Genomic DNA, 14871 nt, shown 5'->3' on the forward strand with positions numbered 1-14871 from the left:
TAAGATAAAGCAAAAGTGAGTGATTACCTATTATAAGTAATAGCAACAATATCGTCAGCGGAAATTTTAAATGCTGTAAGGCATGAAGTGCAAATTGTATATTGTATATAAAATTGATGTAGTTAAGTCCATCAGAGATTTAGGAGTTGTTTTGGACTATAAACTGGCATACAACGAGCATATAGATAATACAGTAACTAAACCACTTAAATTACTTGGCTTCATTAACAGAATATCGTCTGATTTTACTAATATCCGTACAATCAAAACTCTTCATTGCTCAACTGTTCGCCCTCTTCTAGAATATGCCTCCTAGAATAGTGGTCTGGTCTCCATTCTATGACAATCGCATAAATCACATTGAATCAGTCCAACATCGCTTGCTTCGAAAAGAAGCGTAGATGCTTGGACTAGAGAGAGGTAATTATTCTTATGCTGATATAGAGTCAATGTTAAATATTTCTAGTCTACAAAAACGTAAAACTAATATTGATTCCATATAAACAATCGGCATACTAAATGGTATAATCGATGTTCCATCATTACTGGGACAAGTAAAATTTTATACTCCGACTCGTAGATTGAGAAACAATGAAGTACTGTTCATCGATTAGTACAGAACAAACTATGGCTTCAATTCTCCTATGACCCGTCTTTGTCGTACTGTTAACTCAAGACAAGATGTGACATTGATGTGACATCATTTTGCCACCTGGTCCATGAAGAAGTATAGAAATTGAAAAAATAAGATTTTCAGGCGTTGCCTAGTATTTAGGTGAAAAAATTCAATTAGATGAATCTCACCAGCATAAATAAAGGTTTCAGCTCTTTAACTTCCCAAACATCAACAGATGAAAGAATTGAAGAAATATAGATGTTCAAATATGAGCAGAATGGTGAATGTTACACAGTGTGTAAAGTGGCCACTTAAACCAGCCATTGACAGGTCATAAGCCCTGTAGATGCCTAGACTTATATATTACCTTCTCTTAAATGTTCTTCATATCTGTTGTAATATGTTAATATAAACAGCTCCCCAGGGAGTTGAATCCAGTCCTTGTCTGCAAAAATTTGGACAAACTCAAAATATTGTTGATAAATCCACCTAGTCCATGAAGAAGTATAGAAATTGAAAAAATAACATTTTCAGGCGTTGCCTAGTATCTAGGTGAAATAATTCAATTAGATGAATCTCACCCGCATAAATAAAGGTTTCAGCTCTTTAACTTCACAAACATCAGCAGATGAAAGAATCGAAGGAATATAGATGTTCAAATATGGGCAGAACGGTGAATGTTACACAGTGTGCAAAGTGGCCACTTAAACCAGCCATTGGCAGGTCATAAGCCCTGTAAGATGCCTAGACTTCTATATTACCTTCTCTCAAATGTTTTTCATCTCTGTTGTAATATGTTAAGAGTAATTATTGTTTATGTTTTCAATTAAACTTTTCTAATTTATTAATTAATTTTCGAAGCAGCGTTACAACATAAAAAAACTAATTCTTTTTCCTAGCAGGAAGTCTAAGCAAAAGATGAGCATTTCGAATGGATTGTTATTTAGAAAGGTTGAATTGTAATATTTGTATTGTATTGTATTGTATTGTATATTGTATTGTGAAAGGATAAGGAAGTTCTCATACCAGTTACTAGAGTTTAGCTACGTATGAAGATGATAACAAAAGAAAATATAAAGCAATGGAAACTCTAAATTTAGTTTACATAACAATATAATAAGTAGAAAGTATTTATTTATTTAACTTTGTGTACATAATGTTATTTGTACATTGGCGGGCTTATTGCCAAATGGAAATTTCTTCCAACCAACCAATAAAATAACAGTTTTATTTTTATAATTCAAGTTACAGAACATATTCAATAGAAAAAAAAAAAAGATTAAAAAGTTAAAAATATATAAAAATAGAAATAAACGTATTTGTTTATAAATTACCTTAAATCAAAACTATTACTCAATGGGAAAAAGGAAAAAAGAGGAAAGAGGAAAGAGGAAAAAGGAAAGGAGGAGATATTAAGGAAGAGAAAGGAGATGTTTCTTCAGACGTGATTTAAACAGAGATAATGTAGTAACATCTTTGATGGTGGATGGGAGATGATTCCACAGTCGAGCCGCATGGACACTATATGAGTTAGAGAAGAAAGAGGAATTGTGTATTTACGTGTCAAACAGGCAGTTCAGACCCAACTAAAATCTTACTTCTTTAGATTATCGTACCCTCAATTATTTTAAATCAGAAAATATAATTTGTAACTTTAGCTTAGCTTTCAACAAGAACTGGGCGTGCGGCTAGGAATAGCAGGCGCCACATTCAACAGTATGAAGGCTGTCTGGAGATCGGATATTTACTCAGTGAAAACCAAATGCTGCCTATATAACGCCAGCATAACACCTATTCTCCTCTATGGATGCGAATCGTGGCACCTCACTAGGGCCAAAAATAGAAAAATTCCGAGTTTTGAGAATAAGTGTCTCAGAAGAATCTTGGGTGTGCGGTGATTTGACTTTGTGCGGAATGAAGTAATAAGAGAACGGACGCAGCAAACTCCTTAATACTATAAATTTATTGCCGACAAGAAGTTCTCTAAAAAGTATGAAAAAAATAAATAACAATGAAGTAATTTAAATGACGTCATCTGTTTTTCTAAATCAACCAATAATAGGTTGTTGTGATAGATTTCCGGTTTTCGGGAAACAAACCCGCCAATTAGGACAACTCACTGAAGAGAACTTGTCACGTCACGCGCGGAGTAAAACAAAACGAAACCTTAAAAAAGCACAGCGATGATAATACGATACCTACATAAAAAAAACAATTTTGGCTTAGTTTAATTGTCTATTAACAAATAAAAAAAATAAATAAAAAAAACCACCGAACGTCATCATTTTGGTTGTATGTGCAACTGCAATTTGGTTATGAGGAAGAATGACAATAAGCCCTCCTTACAATTTGCCAAACTCACAGTGAAAGGGGAAATGAAAGCAGTAGGGTTAAATTCAGTTACTTAATAAAAATAAAGTTACTGGATTTTTGACAAAAATAAGTTTTTTTATGAGCCAAACCGCTTGATTGCATTAGCTAAATTTGTTGCAACAGAAAGGGAAAACATTTTTGAGAAGGGAATACGGAAGCCTAGGCATTTACAGGGCTTATGACCTGTCATTGGCTGGTTTAAGTGGCACACACTGTAACATTCACCATTCTGCCCATGTTCCCCATAAAAATGTTTTCCCTCTGTTGCAACAAATTAATATCTAAATAACTCCTTAGGGAGGAAATTTATCCTGTCTGCAAACATTTGTACATAATCAAAACATTGTCAGTTGCATTATACCTGGACTGGCGCATAGAACGTAAGACTGATAACCTTACCTTCAGTTTAACTTAAATGATCAAGATACGCTGCAATAAATTGTAGGTTTAGTGCGGACAAGCTTAAAAAAAGGGTTATTTTTAAAGTAACGAGTAGGTACATGATATCATAATGGAAATGCTATCTTATCGGATAGGCAGTAAAAGTTAAATGATTCATATAACACGTTTAATGAATTATTTTTAATAACACCCGTAAAAATTCAATCAAAGAGCGATATATAATAAAAACAAATGAACGCACATACCTCTTTTGTTTTGAAATTTTCTTGTTCGCGCAGGACGAAAAATAACAACAAAGGAATACGATCTGAATCACGATAATGTTTGTAAAATATCCCTAGTAATCAATCGCCTTGATTTATTTAATAAATAGTTATTTTATTGCAATCGTCGGATGATGTACACAAAAAACCTGCCAAAACACAACAATTCGGCAAAATGTCGTCCTTCTGTCAACACACGCTGCACATTTCACAAAAACATAACACAAAACTGTAACCGACGCCTTTATTTTTCAATACATCACTCAATTGCACGATTAAAACGTCACTGAGCAGGTTTTTAAGACGGAATTAGAAGTATTGCACTGTAAAAAGGCGGTAAACAAAGAAATTATTGAATATTTTACAGGAGAGAAAACGCGCATACCCGCCCATCCGAACGAGAATCCAATACTAATCTAATTGGAACTTTCTGACTACGTATATAGACTCGTTTGTATGCGTTGGAACACGAATACAGGGTTGCCACTTGGAAGGTTATTGACCGGAGATGAGACTTTTCTTTTGTAATAACGGAATATTTAATACCGTCCTCTTTTACTGTTGTTTTGTGAATAACAATATTTTTTTAGTTTAAAAAAATAATTATATACATTATTATTTTCAGTAATCATATTATTATGGTGAACCTTAGCCTATATTTTAATTATAAAAAATATTTCGAGACGTAGGTATTAGCCTCATTCATAATGCGGCGTGTTGTTCATACGGTAAAATAAAATTGATTTTTATGGTTTAATTTTTATTTCTGTATTTTTAAATAATATGGATGCTCCCACTTTTCATTATGTTGTATACTAATTCAACGCATGGCTTTCGGTCTCAATGACTTTGGGATACGTTACTATTTTAAGCAATATAATTTATTATTTATTTTAGTAATAAAATAAATAAGTTTAAAAAAAAAATTAGAAAATTCCGCATCGAAAAATCATTTCGTCTTTTCACATAAATCATTTTCAAATTCTTGTATAAGTCATCGCCAGACAAAAATGCCTACGCTGGCAACACTTTTACACTGCGGTCACTATGTGAGCGTAGATATACTAAAATATACTAAAATACCATACTCAAAGTATGTTTTCTAACTATTTTCTTCTAGATTTCATTACATTTGTGTTCATGGCATAGGGAAATAATTTTTACTACATCCCTTACATAAGGATAATACAGATTATTTAAACCCTTTAAAAACGTTTCATTTAAAACAAATTGATTCACTATATAAAAAACGACATAAAACATAATCAAAATAACAAAAAAAAATTCGTGTTATATTATGCTTTATGGATATTTGAGGTATTTTTTCCCTGTTTAATCGATGACTTTTATTTGTTGATTTTACGTTCGATTCCCGACATAGTTGACAGACAATATAATTAATAAAAAGGTTTTTTATACTGCAACTATTTATATTTCTTGGACTTGTACCTGAAGCGTAAGACTTATCGTCTCACCTTCATGTATTAAAAATAGTTAAGACACGCTGCGATTATTGTTCTAATTCAGTGCCCTTACATAATATTAGGTGGGAAAAAGGAATGATGATGATTATTTTACAAATAAAATCATGTTAAACTCTACGCAATATAGAAAGCATACAACGTGCAAATAAAAAAAAATCCAAATAAATTTGTAAAAAACAATGATTTTTAAATATTATAAAATGTTGATTTTTCTTCAAATTATCGTACAAAACAAATTTGCCCTTATTATTTGTTATTTTTAATGTATTGTTTTGTTTAATGAAATATTGACATTATTGACAACCCTGTTATAACCGTAAGGACCGCTAGAGAAGTGTCATAAGTTTGTACTAAAATTCAAATAAAAAATAAACTCGTCAGAAGTTATAATAGTTTATCAATTTTTATCTTTTACTTAGTGATAAAACAGTGACTAACATTATGTTTAATGAATATTAACTACATATTCAGTTTCCCATTAAATAGCCATATTCTCATTGTTAAATTGATACAATAAATCTTTGTGATAAATATTATTTTATGTACCAATGTATATTATAATGTTTGATCCAGATAATATCGCGTTTTTTTTACATTTTTAAAGTAATAAAGGTCTATGAAATACTTTCCAGTAAAAAAATATCGTTTTGTTACGTAATAGTAGTATAAAAAATATTTAACAATAAATTACTGTAGTAGTATTTTGTTTTTGGCAATTGAAGGGGAAAAAAATAAACTTACTGTTCTGCAGAATAAAGGCTATGAGAGTAATTTTGAGAAAAAATAAATACACTGGAATAAAGTTGATGCTGAAACAAGCAAAAATTATGACAGTACGTCAACTAATATATTTTAATGTAATGTTTTTTGTTCATAAGATGATTAAGACTTAAAAGGTTTTTTCTAATCAATGTGAACATGTATATAAAACAAGAAATAAACATGAAGTAAGACTACCATTTCGTAGGAAAACAAATTTACAGAACTCGTTGATGCACCGAGCTGTACAGTTATATTATAAGGAAATACCATTAGAAATAAGAGAGCAAAAGAATATTATTTCATTTAAATGTCAATTAAAAAAACCTGTGTTTAGCAGATAAGTTTTAAAAAGTAATCTTATTCGTGTTAGCTTTATGGAAGTTTTCTTTTTAAGTGTACGTATACCTATTGTTTAGAAATGTTAATAATTAGTAAAAGTTTTAATAATAATTAGATATAAGTTAATATTAGGACATTCATTTATTATGTTTGTACTATTTAAAGACAAAAAAATATATATATACTTATATTGTATACCATTATTGTATTGCCCTTGTTTGTCTTTGTTACATAGTTTTATGTTATTTTTGTTCAGTTTCTTGTATTAAATTTCTTCATGTAACTGTTGTAATTAGCTTAGGCCGTATAAATAATGATGAAAGTAGTTCAATGCTGTCGAGATGCGAATGTGTGGTAAAACGATGTATTATCGGTGCACAAATGTCGAGATCCGTGAACTGTGTAATGGCTGAGACATGCATTATCGACAGAATCAAGAAAGGGGTGCTGCGTTGGTTTGGACATGTAGAGCGAATGGACAGCGAAAGAACGACTAAAACGATCTACGATGCGAATGTTGCAGAAACGAGGAAGACCGTGAAAGACATGGCACGATCAAGTCCATCAAATACTTGAAGATGGACATGTCAAGAGTGGGAATAATTGGCGTGCGTGCATAAGAAGATGTATGAATGTAGAAGAAGCGAGGTCTGTATGCAAAGACAGAGTGATATGGCGTTCTATCCTCTCTGCCTACCCCTACTTATTTTTCTAAAACTTCCTCAGATTTTCCTCATTATATGTCATTGTACGGTCTGAAGCTGTTTCCTTTGATATTAACATATTACAAAACAGAGATAAAGAACATTTTAGACGAGATAATATTGAAGTCTAGGGATATACAGGGCTTATGACTTTTCATTGGCTGGTTTATGTGGCCCCTTTACACACTGAGTAGCATTCATATTTGAACATCTAAATATAAAATGTTCTTCATCTCTGTTGTAATATGATAATATTAATAGCTCCTCAAGGAGTTGAATCCAGTCCTTGTAATATTGAAACTGAAAATATTGTTGTTTCTTTTGATTTTTACATAAAATTTTCTTCGTTTTTATGTAATCTTATTTTGTATGATAAGCGCTATCTTTTAACCGAAATTATTTTAGTCACTGGCTAATTTACCGCGTATTTTACGATAAATTTATACAATCTATAATCGATTGCATTATTGTTATTAAATCATGACGCAAAACGACAATCACTTCCTGTCATAGTTTTCACATAATACTTCCGATACTCGGTCAATTAAAATGCTAATAACATTATTGTTTTAATAATTAATTATTATTTCGATCAAAGAATATTGTTTCTGCAGATGGGGCCCGAAGAACAATGGAAAGTCAACAGTTATCTTAAATTTTATCTACCAACTAAAATTAGGTTTCCTGTACGAAAAAAATAAGTGTACATTTTTTTTCTAAACAACTTCAATTACAGGATCATTCCCTTTCCGCACCTAATGATGCATATGGTACATTGATAAATTAATCAAATTAAAATTAAATAAATATCCCAACTAGAAAACCTCAGACAAAACTAACTCTTTCATACCGATAACCATAGATCTAACTATAGTTTTCATTCCCCTATACCTAGAATTTTTAGGTCTGTCAACAAACATACCAGTCTTGATTTCTTGATAACAAGTTGTCTTCTTTAACACGATCACTAAATAAAATTCAATTATAAACACCTTTCTCCCGCTTCCACTCCGATCGAGACTACTATATACTATTGTGTCTTTCTTCCTTTATAATAATTTTCTATGTATAAATATGTCCTTAACGCTTTATAATATTATATATATTGAATCAGTCCAACATCGCTTGCTTCGAAAAATAGCGTGGATGCTCGGACTAGAGAGAGATAATTATTCTTATGCTGAAATAGAGTCAATGTTAAATATTTCTAGTCTACAAAAACGTAGAACTAAACTAATATTGACTCCATATATATGTTCGGCATACTAAATGGTATAATCGATGTTCCATCATTACTGGGACAAGTAAAATTCAATATTCCGACTCGTAGATTGAGAAACAATGAAGTACTGTTCATCGATCAGCATAGAACAAACTATGGCCTAAATTCTCCAATGACCCGCCTTTGTCGTATTGTTAACTCAAGACAGGATCTGGACTTTTTTGGTTTAAGTTTACAACGATTTAAACAAGCACTAAATAAATAGTCCAGATCTTGTCTCGATGTCCCTTATGTTTGTCAATGCTTCTTTCTTTTTTCTTTAAATGTTTTAAACTATTCTTTTATTGTAATGTTTAAACATTATAAATTGTATACATGGACAATGTCCGTTAATAAATAAATAAATAATAGTTTATATTTATCATGTTATAATTATTAGTTAATCAAATATCCCCAACGTTGGCAATCACTCTGCCGAAAGTATTTCTGTTCTGTGCTGCCCGGAAAATCTGCTCCACAGTCCTGAAGCCAATCCAGTCTCGTATATTACCCAGCCAACATCTGTCTTCTTCCAGCCCCTCGGTGACCCTCAATCTTGCCCTTCATAATTAAGCGAAGCAAGAGGTACTTTTCTCCACGCATTACATGCCCCAGATACGAAATTTTACGAACTTTTCTGGTGGTTAAGAGTTCTCTGTTCGTTCTAGCTCCACTTGTTATCCATTTTGGCCAAATGTTATCCATTTTGTTTTACCGACATAAATTGTTAAACCCGGCTGTTTTCCAAATGCATCCACACTATTTAACAGCTCCTGAAGATCGGTAATGGTATCCGCTGGCAAAACAGTGTCGTCGGCGTACCTGATATTGTTGATTACAACTCCATTGCTCTTTAGGCCTCTTTCATTGTTGTTCTGCGCATTCTTAAAAACATAGTCAGAATAAAAGTTAAAAAACGAGGGGGACAGGACACAACCTTGTCACACACCCCGCCGAATGGGTACTGCATTACAGTCACTTTAAAGTATTACGAAGATATTTCTTCGGTTCTTTTTTTCTCAATTGAAGATCTTCCATGTAATTATGGTTTGCGGGAGATCATTGAACAACCTTGAAATAACACAATTGAATGTTCGTTCTCCGAAGAAAAAGAAGACTCCGTAAGATTTCCTTACTTTTCGTGTGTTTTGCCATACTACAGTCTTAACATAACAATATGTACAGTTACTTCCTGGGCTTCTTTGAAACGTACTCGAGCGAATGCATTATTGTCTATGGAACAATGTGGAAGACAAAAATGCAAAAAAACCGCGTCTTGTCTTTATTGACTGCCGGCTTTTAGGCGCGGTGACTCATGTATATATCCGATTCTGTGGTTGCCAACCTTTGTTTTGTTGAAAAATAGTTTTAGTCGGAGATGATTCATTCGAATAAAAATAATCGAATGCATTCGATTACTGAATTCATTCGAATGAATTAGTAATTGAATGAATAAATAATAATAATGACGACGGACTTAAAAAATATTAATACCATCAAAACTCTTTGCTGCTTACTTGAACCTCATCTAGAATATGCTTCTCCAATTTGGTCGCCCTTCTAAAGGACTCATATTGATCATATCGAGTCTGTCCAACACCGTTTTCTAAGAAAAGTGGTATAGACAACGGTGTGACGCCTGCTCTCAGGTGAAAATCTTTAAAAACGAAATCAAGTACTATTTTGATATTTACTTTTCTAGAATTTATCAACTTTTTGGAAATAATTTTAAAAAACCGTAATATAAGTAAAAACGCAGTATGTCAATGAGAAAACTCAGCGATTTTTTTTCAAGGTTTTATATTTGTTAATGGACTATTAAACTAACACATTTAAAAATAAATAAATGTGTATCGTTTTATCAGCGCTATGTTTTGTATTTCTGAAAGTACACCGCGTGTGACTAGTGACGCCGCGTCAATCAAAGTAGTTAATTTTTATTGCAACATTTTTTTTTCATACATTTTCAAGAAACTTTGCAGTAGATTTAATGCTTTTATTTTTTACTGCGCGTAAGAAAACATATTTTGTATCTAATTTCCCGAAGGGCTGAATATTCTCGTGTCATGTCAACACAGAGTTTTTGCTTATGTATCTCTAGATATTGTGATTTTTCTAAAAAAACATAATATTGTTTTTCCTAGTGAAATATATATTTTTTTAAATTTCTGCTTTACATCAAATGGTTCGAAATTCATTACAAAATATTACCTCATATTTAATTCATTTTGTGGTTTTTGTCTAAAAACTACATTGCTTTTAAGGGCAGTAAACTTGAGGTCCCAGGTTCGATTCCTGGGAAGCTCGACATTAAATATTGATTTTAATTGTGGTTTTAAACCGCAATATTGTATTGTTCCTGGACTGACCTAAAGCGTAAGACTGATCACATTTTTATATGATATACGAACCCAATGCTTCATGTTTCATATTGTGCGAATTAGGATAGAACGATTTCATGGTTAAAAACTTTTTTTTTCTTTTTTTAAATTTATAAATAATTCCCACGAATCTGATATATTTAGTGTAGGGTATTGTTCCTATAGAACAAACCTTTTGAACTTTTTCAAAGTTGGTGAGTGGTAATTATATTTATTTATTCATGCATTTCATTATATATATATATGTATATAGTTTTTTGTTCACTTTGCCTAGCTGTATGAAACAGTACTTATGATTTTCTTTTTGTTTTTCTGTAGAATGTTTTATTATTTAAACTTTCTACTGAATATGCTGTATAATTTTTAGGTTAATTTTTTAAATATAAATTCTGTATAATTTTTGGTTTATTTTTTTTAATAAATCTTGGGTATAAGGTAATTCATGTTTAAAAAAATATGTATATATATATTAAGCCAAATATGTTAATATTATCTATTAATGTTTGTAAAAGGCAGATTTGCCGTTTATAAAAATAAAATAAAATATAAGTAACACAAAGTATTAAACAAGTATAATATCTTGAATTATATTCCCAGGAGTTACAACAACTCGATTCGGAACATAAATAATATCAAAATTTTAAAAAGAACACATATTGAGAACAACAAAGAAACAGAGCAAGTTGAGCACCTTTATAACTAAATATAGCACAACAATATACACGCTAAAAACCTTTTCCTATACAAGCAGAATAAATACATTAAAAAAAACGCTTTTAAGAATGAAAAAAGTAGTGAATCTACTAAGGGAGATAAGGTCATTAGCATCACATGCCACGCAGACGATGCAGCCATAGTGATGATGAGAACATATCCATCTCAGTAAGTAAACATCTGGATGCCTAAGAAATGTCGTATGGCACAATGAACACATGATTATTGGAAACATGATTCGGATATACAAAACGTGTGTCAGACCGATCATGGTGTATACAATAGAGGCGAAGATAGATAGAGAGTGTATTTAAGAATGTATTTATCATTGGAAAACCCCGTGCCGTGATATTTTTTGACAAAGAACAAGTTTTTTTTATGTTACGAATAAAATATATTGCACTATGCAAAAAAAAAGAAAACTGTTTACGATTTCTGAAAGTGGTAGAACAAAGATGCATTATTTACATGATTGAATCGATTAGGAATATTAATTATACGTTTTCTTCTCCGAACCATAACGTAAGTTAGTAGTTGTAACGGACGGTTAAAAATATGAATAAATATGCAATAATATAGTTAGGGCCCATAGTATCTGTAGGCTAAATGTTGGACCTACAATAAAGGATGAATATTCCACTTTCGGGTCTGACTTTAGCGATACCGGGGTACTGTAGAGTAGAAAATTATGTTACTAATTAATTAACTAATTATGAAGCTAAACGTTTGACCAATTATTGCCCTAAAAAGGGAATTTGCATTTTTTGTAAACGAGACTAAGGACTGCCTTAAAAAAGACATTTGTAAACGAAACTAATGTTTGCCTTGAAAAGGCATTTTGTAATTGATGTGGCGCGTGCGGCGGCTCCCAGCGAAGTGACCGAGCCGAGCGCCGGCACCTCCCCATATGCACTTTGGGGGAGGCGCGCCGGCCGGGAATAGTGGGGGCGGTATTTCCCCCCCCACTCCCGTATTAGCCTAACGCCGGTTTGGACGCAGGTAGCGGGAGCTCGCAACACGCCCTATATAATGTGTACATTAAAAATAATAAATATGAGTACGCCTCGAGACTTCACCTTAGTCAGATCGTTTTATTTCGTCACTCCGCCCGACCTCCCGCTCTACAACTGGATATACACCTTGGACTTGACCATCGCTTCACCCCAGGACTACGAACCAGTATCTTCCACCGACCTACGCAGTGACACCGGACTTGAGAGGGATTTCAAGACATCATAACTATCGGGATTTACGACCCCGAGAGCGACGACGGCAGCGAGACACGGCCAACACCTACCCCTTGCTTCAGGATTGTGGAATACAGTCCAAACTGTTACTTGTACAGTACAGTAGTAAAAACATAATTATTATTTTTATTACAATATTTTGAGTTTGCTCAAATGTTTGTAGACAAAAGACTGGATTCCACCCCCGTGGGAGTCATTAAGATTAACAAATCACAACAGAGATGGAGGTCATTTTAGAGAAGGGACTATGGAAGCCCAGGCATTTTATGACTCTACATTGGCCAGTTTAAGTGGCCGCTTTACGCACAGTCACATTCACCATTTTGCCCATGTTCGGATATCCACACTTCTTTGATCCTTTCATCTAAAATAATAATAACCAGAATAAGTGAAGGGCATGGGCAAACACAGAAAAGATGGGTCAACGACATCGTTTCTATTGCTGCTAAAACATAAATGATGAAAGCGGGTGATAGGAAGGAATGGAGACGTTTTGAAGAGGCCGCAATACAGCAGTGGAGAGAATAAGGTTGAAGAAGAAGAAGATGTAAAGTGGTAAATAAATACTTTTTCCTCAGAGTAATAATGCGCCAAGCTCTAGTGGAGCCCAAACGCAGGAAAACCATTCTATGACTATTGGGTATTAAGTTAGCTACAGTTCGCAGCAAAACAATGGGCCGTACTCATATCGAAAATTGCCAAATGGATATCAATTTGCATTGTAAATACTCTTAAATATGTACCCGTGTATTTATTATTACAGGGTTATTCCAATTTATTTTTCTAAAATTCGCCTATATTTATTTTATAAAATTGAAAATAAATGTGTCTGTTTATTTTTTATTCATTTTATTCACAATATACTTATGTTACATTTATTGAGACATAAATCCCAACCCCATGGAACCAAAGTCCTGTGTTGAATTTGTTTGTTTGTCCGTCACATCTCCGAAACGGCGGGTCGTAGCGGCCTGAAATTTGGACACGTCATTTTAGATGCGATTTCAAGGTTAATGTTATTTCCGAGTAAAATTTGAATGGACCTCTAATCGATAAAGACAATAAATGTCAAAAAATCAATGTAAATCATAGGAAAATATTCAAAATCAATTACCTGTGAAAACTGACTCCTTTAACACCCTTTACGCTCCTACTGTTGCAACCAAACATACTTCAATTCACCATAGTCGATTTTTATGTATTATAACGTAAATACCCAAGTTATTTACAAACAAAGCCAAGCACAGCAACAAAACCATCCAATAGAACCGTTATGCGTTATGTCAAACGAACAAAATGACCGCCAATTTGTTGCTAATCTACATCGCTGGCGTTCTATGAAACATACTGATAGGGCTTTTCTATAGGTTGACGTATTCTTACTCTGTGACTTTTCCGTTTTTTTTTATTATTATTTATCATATTTGTACACCGTACGTCCGAAAACGGCAAATAAAACCATGCGCTTTATAAAAGCCATTGGGTTTTTGGATAATACTAGCTCCCATAAGAAACGATTTATCAAAAAAGCAAAACAACACGCCAAACGACAGAAGTAAAAATTTATAATGTCTAAAAAAACCCAGGGTGAAAATACGCGAATATGTTTGCACAAAGAAAAGTCAGACTACGTTTCTTTTACAAAAGTGTTTTTAATTTCTCGTTAAAATTACACAATTCAGTTTCAACATTTAAAAAAAATATACGAAGAGGACTACCTTCAGGAGTGAACGGCTACAGGCTGAAGAAGAAGAAGAAGAGAAGGGGTTCTTAATGTTTTTTGTCCTTTTTTAATTTTTTAAAATTTTATTTATTTTATTATTATAATTACACATATTTACAGTTTAAACATTTTAATTTTCTTATTTTTACTAAAACTAAAATCCCACCAAAAAACTTTATGTAGATTGTTGATGAAGATTAATATTTATACTAAATTTATAAAAACAAAAACAAACTTACAGATATAATTAACATCCGGAAAAATCAGTAATATACATGTATAGACACAATAGTAAGAATATTTCTATTTTTTTTTAAATTTAAGAAAATATACGAATTATCAAAATATTTACACAGGTATATATAAGCTACAATTATTTATGTATAATTTTTTGATTGAGTAGCCACTGTCTTATTTTGGTCTTGTTACACTGTTTGTTAAATTTAAGTTCTTTCCACAATACATTAAAAAATGCAAGGTACTAAATAATTGAAACTTCTATACCATACAATACTTATTACGTACATTTGGTAGGTACTACCAAACCATTATTATACGTGAAGCGTGTATTATGGTTATGTTGGACAGGAATTTTGAAAGTA

General features: G+C 32.4%; 1 protein-coding gene across 1 annotated transcript in view; it reads right to left on the reverse strand.

Moving 5' to 3' along the window:
* Positions 1 to 4072, reverse strand: part of LOC148277612 (uncharacterized) — a 38187-nt gene extending 34115 nt beyond the window's left edge. The window contains exon 1 of the mRNA XM_088232660.1: positions 3637 to 4072. The gene's annotated coding sequence lies outside the window, so the exon portion shown is untranslated. The remainder of the gene's footprint in view (positions 1 to 3636) is intronic.
* Positions 4073 to 14871: the final 10799 nt, after the last annotated feature.

This window comes from Micrasema longulum, unplaced genomic scaffold (genome assembly GCF_059751315.1).
Source record: "Micrasema longulum isolate JH-2025_06_02 unplaced genomic scaffold, ASM5975131v1 h1tg001007l, whole genome shotgun sequence".
NCBI classification, from domain to species: Eukaryota; Metazoa; Arthropoda; class Insecta; order Trichoptera; family Brachycentridae; genus Micrasema; species Micrasema longulum.